Raw genomic sequence first — 6612 nt, 5'->3', positions numbered from 1 at the left:
CCTCTCCTCCCCACTCTCTCTCTGTGTCTCTGTGTCTCTGTCTCTCACCCCTCCTCCCCTCTCTCTGTGTGTCTGTCTCTCATCCCCCTCTCTCTCTCTCTCTCGCTCTGTCTTACTATTTATTTCTGTGAAATGTTATATTGCCTTAGGGCTCTATTCAATCCGTATCGTGGAAGTTCAGCGCTGAAGGATCTGTTCCTGCGTCGGCGGAGACGGCATTCATGGTAAACGCTGCGTATGTCGGTTCAATCGGAAAATGACCTTTGAATTTCTATCGTGCAATCTGTAACGCTTGTGATCCAGTTTGAGTAGAACTCTGCATCGACTGTGCAAGGCACAGGATCAAACCGATCTGGGAGATCGATTCAATCTTTTCACACTAAAATTACTGGTGTAATAACGACTTTTGTTCATTCATCTACCAATCCTTGAGGGTTCCTTATATAGTAGAGTTGACGTGAATCTCTCCCCACAATCATCATCATCRGGCCTTCTACAATCATCATCATCATCATCATCATGCCTTCTATTTTAAAGGGCTCCAGGCTTTTAACAGATCAAGATGTGTGGTTAGAATCTAGCTATGAGTCAACATGTTTTCCCACCAACAGTCATGCAGAAAATAAATTAACACCTATATACACTTTTCTTTGGAAACTCCAGTGTGCATTTATGTAAATACCTCTTTTGAAGCTTTGTACTGTGTCTGCCAGGCAACCAGGTTACTTTGGAAAAACATTGTGGCAGTTATGAATTCCTTATCCTAATAAATCTTTTCTCAAGTAAAAAACTTAATGTGAAGTGTTGTTGATTATTGTTATTCTAGAACACATGGTTATTCTAGAACACAATACAGTGTATTTCAATATTCAGTATAGTGGCTCAACTTGATCAAATGGGGAAGTGGCCAAATGTTCAATCCCAACCTATTTGTTGAGTTACAATGTAGTTCAGCAGCAGTAGACCTACGAAGGTAAGTTATTCCATAGACCACTGCCCTGAGCCATGATAACACCCTGTCTGGACCTGTGAATTACCCCCACACATCAGACGTTAGTTACCTCTACCACCCAGTAACTCTGGACATCAGTAGCCCAAAAATAACCCATTTAAACTGCAGTTTTTTCTTCAGCAAATTCCCTGACATTCTAAACCTAGTCAAAAAAATTCCCTGGTGTTAGGTCAGGTTAGGTTCACCAACTTGTATTTTAAGAATGTGAAACTGTAAGATTCAATAGTACGAGAATGATTTATTTTCGGCCTCTTTATTGTACTTTCCATCACATTCCTAGTGGAGTCCAGAAGTTAACATACACTCAATTAGTATTTGGTTCGATGCTTTGAAATTGTGTTAACTGTGGGTCCAAATGTTGTTTGGCGGGTAGCCTTCCACAAGCTTTCCACAAATAAGTTGGGTGAATTTTGGGCCCATTCCTCCTGACAGAGCTGGTGTAAGTGAGTCAGGTTTTGTAGGCCTCCCTTGTCGCACACGTTTTTTCAGTGTCTGCGCAACGAAATTTTCGTAATGGGAGTTGAGATCAGGGCTTTGTGATGGGCCCACTGCCAATACCCTTGACTTTGTTGTCCTTATAAGCCATTTGCCACAGACCTTTGGAGAGTATGCTTCGGGTCAATACAGGTTGGAAGACCATTTGCCGACAAAAGCTTTAACTTCCTGACTGATGTCTGAGAAATGTTGCTTCAATATATCCATATGAAATTTTCCTTCCTGCATGAGCTATCTATGTGAAGAGTGCGACCAGTCCTCACCTGCAGCAAGAAGCACCCCGCAACTATGATGCTGCAACCCCCTGTTGCTTCACGTTTTGGGATGGTGTTCTTCGAGCCTTGCAAGCATCCCCCTTTTTCGCACTCCACATCAACAAGTGGTCATTATGGACAAACAGATCTATTTCTGTTTCATCAGACCCAGAGGAAGCAGTTCCTCCAAAACAAATACAAATCTTTGTCCCCAAAAGTGCAGTATAAACGCTGTAGATCTGCTTTTTTATCGGAGTTTTGGAGCAGTAGCCTTCTTCCTTGCTGGAGGCGGCCTTTCAGGTTAGTCAAATTAGGACTGTTTAGTGTAAATATAGGACTAACTTTTGTACCTGTTTTCCTCTAGCATCTTCACAAGGCGCTTTGCTGTGTTCTGGGATCGAATTTGCACTTGTTCGCACCAAAATCAAACATTCATCTCTAGGAGACGAACGTGCCGTCTCCCCTTCCTGAGTGTATGAACGGCTGCGTTGGTCACATGGTGTATAACTTGCGTACTATTGTTAACATGATGAAGTGGTACATTCAAGGGCATTGGAATTGCTCCAGAGGAATGAATCAGACTTGTGAGGTCTGACACTTCCTTTTTTCTCCCGGTATTGGCTGATTTCCTTTTGATTTTCCCATGATGTCAATGCAAAGAGGCACTGAGTTTTGAAGCGTAGGCCTTGAAATTTACCTCACAGGTCACCTCCAACTTACTTAAATGATGCAAATTAGCCTATCAGAAGCTTCTAAAGGCCATGACATTCCCCTTTTCTGGAATTTTCCAAAAGCTGTTGAGAGACACTTAAGTGTATGTAATCTTCTGACGACTGGATTGTGCCTATCAGTGAATTATAAGTGAATATAATCTGTCTGTTAAAAGCTTCTTGTCAATATTGGGGGCTGCTGTTTCCACTTTGGAAAACAATTCGTGCCCAATTATTAAAGCTGCCTCGACTCTATCTAGAGTACAATATGCATAGTAATTATTACTATGTGGATCGACACAGCTCTCAAGTTTCCTAAAACTGTTTGAAATTATATCTGTGATAAAACAGAACTCATTTTGCAAGCTAAACTTCCAGACAGGTAAAGTGAAAAAATCTGAAAACGGCTGTCTCTGTTCCAGGGCTCTGCCTATTGAAATTGCGCTTATATTTATGTGATATGCTGCTACTTGAATACGCCTTCACTAGATTCAACAGGCAGTGGAAGTGTGGAATGGGGTGTTTAGCTTGATCTGGAGGTCGAACAAGGCTCTTGGAAATGACCGTGTCCAGAATTTTCCTTTCCTCTGACCCTAGCGCGGGAAGCACCTTCCCCTATTGTCTTATGATAAGCGTCCGGGTATACTATCGGCTAATATCTCCGGCTTTGTTTTATCTTGATACAATAGTTAATGAAAAAACGATCAAAAGTAGTTTTTTCAACCGAGTTTCATCCAGATTTATTCAAACGTTTAATGGGACTGTTTGGAGTTTTCCCGTTTTCGTGCGGTCGCAAGACATTGGGAAGTCCTCAGACATTTGGCTAACCCTTGGAGCGAATTCGAGCAGGAGAGAGGACATTCTAAAACCAAACAACGATGTATTCTGGGACCTAGGACTCTTTACCAAGATTGCTGATGGAAGAGCTCAGCAAAAGTAAGAACAATTTAATTGATGTTATTTTCGTATTTCTGTGGAAATGTTTATGTCCTATTATCCCGCCTTTTGCGGGCCCTGTCTCGCTATAAGTAAGCTGTTTGTTATGGGTAAAGTTATTGTTTAAAAATCTTAACACGGGCGGTTGCAATTAAGAGCTAGTGTATCTTTCATGTTGCTGTCCAACATGTATTTTTTAGGTAAAGGTTTATGATGAGTTCTTTGGGTCAGATTAGGTGAGTGTCCAAAATTAGCTCCGGACAATTTGGTGAATCGATGCTAAGCATATGTCACAATGTAGTAACCAGCGGTTTGCAGCTCTTAAAGTATGCAACATTTTCGAACAAAAACATAGTGTAACTTGTGATAACCTGATGGTTATAAGTACCTGTAGATCTGGAATGAAGTTTGGTCAGAGGTTAGTGATTAATTGGTATATCTTTTTGCTGGTTTTTGCGATCGCTAACCTTTGCGCTATAAATGCTTTGTGTGTTTGGCGCTATTTGTGGTAAGCTAATTATAAGTGCTATAATTGGTGTTTTCGCTGTAAAAACACGTTAAAAATATGCGGAAATTATTGGCTGGATTCACAAGAATGTTTACTTTCATTTGGGCTGTACTTTGTACCAATGTTAATTGTTTCATAAATGTTTTATGATGCAGTATTTAGGTATTTCACGTTGCTTCTCTGTAAATTATTCTGGCTGCTTTGGGTGATATTTTTGATGTAGAGCTGCAATGTAAATACTGATGATCTTATACCTCAACATAGGCACAAATTTTCGATACAAAAACATACATTTAATTTGTAATAACCATGTTATAAGACTGTCCATCTGATGGAAGTGGTTTCTTGGTTAGTGACTAATAATATCTCCTATTTTGGTCGTTTTGGTGATAGCACCTTATTGCGGTAGAAAAATTGTGAGAAATATGCGGTTGTGTGTTGGCTTATTGTGGTTAGCTAGATAGAAATACATTATTTGTTTTTCGCTGTAAAACATTTTAAAAATCGGAAATGATGGCTGGATTCACAAGATGTTTATCTTTCATTTGCTGTAAGTTGGACTTGGTGATTTTCATGAAAACATTATATTATTGATATTCCTGTCCGCGTAGGACTTAGCTATGCTAGTCCAGCTTTTTTGATGAGGGATGCTCGCGCACCGGCATCGGGATGGGTAGCAATGAAAGGTTAAAAAGTAGTTGTAAAAATTACTTGTGTCATGCCAAAGTAGATGTCCTAACCGACTAGTGCCAAAACTATGTTTGGTTAACAAGAAATGTCCGTGGAGTGGTTGAAAACCGAGTTTTAATGACTCCAACATGACGGTATGTAAACGTCCGACTTCAACTGTAGGTGTGGTTTAGTCTTAACTAGGTCCGTGTGTGGTGAACATCATAATTATAATAATGTCATTGTGCAGACACTCTTATCCAAAGCGACAGTCAGCAGTGCATGCGTAAGGGCTCCGAATGGCGCAGCGGTCTAGGGTACTTGTATCTCAGTGCAAGTCCCTGTCAAAGTCCATCTGGTCCATTTGGAGTTCCCGTAGGGCGGTGCACAAAATGGGGTAGCGTGCGTCATTGTAAAATCAAATTTGTTCTTATTGACTTGCCTGGTTGAAATAAGTGATAAAAATTACGTGATTAAATGTTAACCTGGTGGTGATCCTGCGGAATTTAAGCCCACTCACATACTGGGTGTTTTCACAAGTGGCTTCTGCTTCTACCAACTGACGAGCTTATTCCATTACCTACAGTATATTGAATATTTGTCTGGGTTTTAGAAATCATGGTGCCTGTCATCTCTTTCAAGATTTGAGACGCCATTAATTTCAAATTTATCTAGTCTCACGATCATTTCTATATTATGATATTACATGAACTTATCTCGCGGCTTGACGTCCCAATGTATCATTCTTTTTTTTTTTTTTTCTATTTTTCTATATTTTTATCATTGCATCTTCTGTATAATTAGTAATGTTGTCACTATGTAAGGGGATTTGTGCATTGGGACGATACCGTTGGACATGGCATCTAAAACATTTCATTTCCAGAATTGTAGGAGTTTTCAAATGTAAATGTTTTGTCTGACTGGCAAGTGCCTGCTGGTGGGTGAAGATCTCAGGTTTCTTTGTCATTTGTATTTTTATTGTATGTTGTTCTTTGTTGTTTATTTGTGTATTCTTCTTCTTATTTTGTTTTGTGTGTTTTTTCTCTGTCTTTCTCTTCTCCTGATTCAACCCTGCAGTCACGACCTGTTGGTATATTTTTTTTTTACGCTAGCCATCTGCTCTGGAATCATGAGTCACATTTCAATGACATTCAACCTCCATTGGTATTATAAACTGTTAATATGTATTTATTTCGGTGGCAAGTTTGCAGTGTTTTGAGTGATGTGATTTTTAACAGCTTCAGTGTATTCTCTCTCGTCTGTTCCTGTCTCTGCCTTCTATCCCCCTACTTTCTCCTCTCTCTTGTCTCTGTCTCTGTCTCTCATCCCCCCCTATTTCTCTCTCTCTCTTTGTATCTGTCTCTCACCTCTCTCCCCTCTCTCTGTGTCCCTCTGTCTCTCATCCCCCCCTTCTCTCTCTCTGTCGTTGTCTCTCATTCTACTCGTCTCCTCTCCACTCTCTCTTCTGTGTCTCTGTGTCTCCTGGTCTCTCCAAAACCCCTCCTCTCCTCGTCTCTGTGGTGTCTGTTATCTCTCATACCTCTCTCTCGTCTCTCTCTCTCTGCCTCGTGTCTTTATCCTATTTATATTTTCTGTGAAATTGTTATATTGCCTATGGGCTCTATTTCAATTGCCGTATCGTGGAAGTTGCAGCGCTGAAGGATCTGTTCCTGGCGTCGCGCAGACGGCTAATTCATGTAAACGTGGCGTGATTGTGTCGTTCAATTCTGGAAAATGATCCTTGAATTTCTTATCTGTGCCAATCTGTCAGCTGTCTTGTGATTTGCAGTTGTTTGAGTAGAACTTCTGCATCGACTGTGTGAATGGCACAGGATCGAAACCGATCTGGGAGACCGATTTCCATCTTTTTCACACTAAATATTAGCTGGTGTAATATACGACTTTGTTCATCATTTACCAATCCCTTGAGGGTTCCTTATAGTAGTAGGTTTGACGTGAATTCTCTCCCCACCATCATCATCACAGGCTGTCTAGCAATATTGCATTCATTTTTTTCATCATCATCAT

Source organism: Salvelinus sp. IW2-2015, unplaced genomic scaffold (assembly GCF_002910315.2).
Source record: "Salvelinus sp. IW2-2015 unplaced genomic scaffold, ASM291031v2 Un_scaffold942, whole genome shotgun sequence".
In the NCBI taxonomy this organism is placed as follows: domain Eukaryota; kingdom Metazoa; phylum Chordata; class Actinopteri; order Salmoniformes; family Salmonidae; genus Salvelinus; species Salvelinus sp. IW2-2015.
This window is presented reverse-complemented; position numbering follows the sequence as displayed.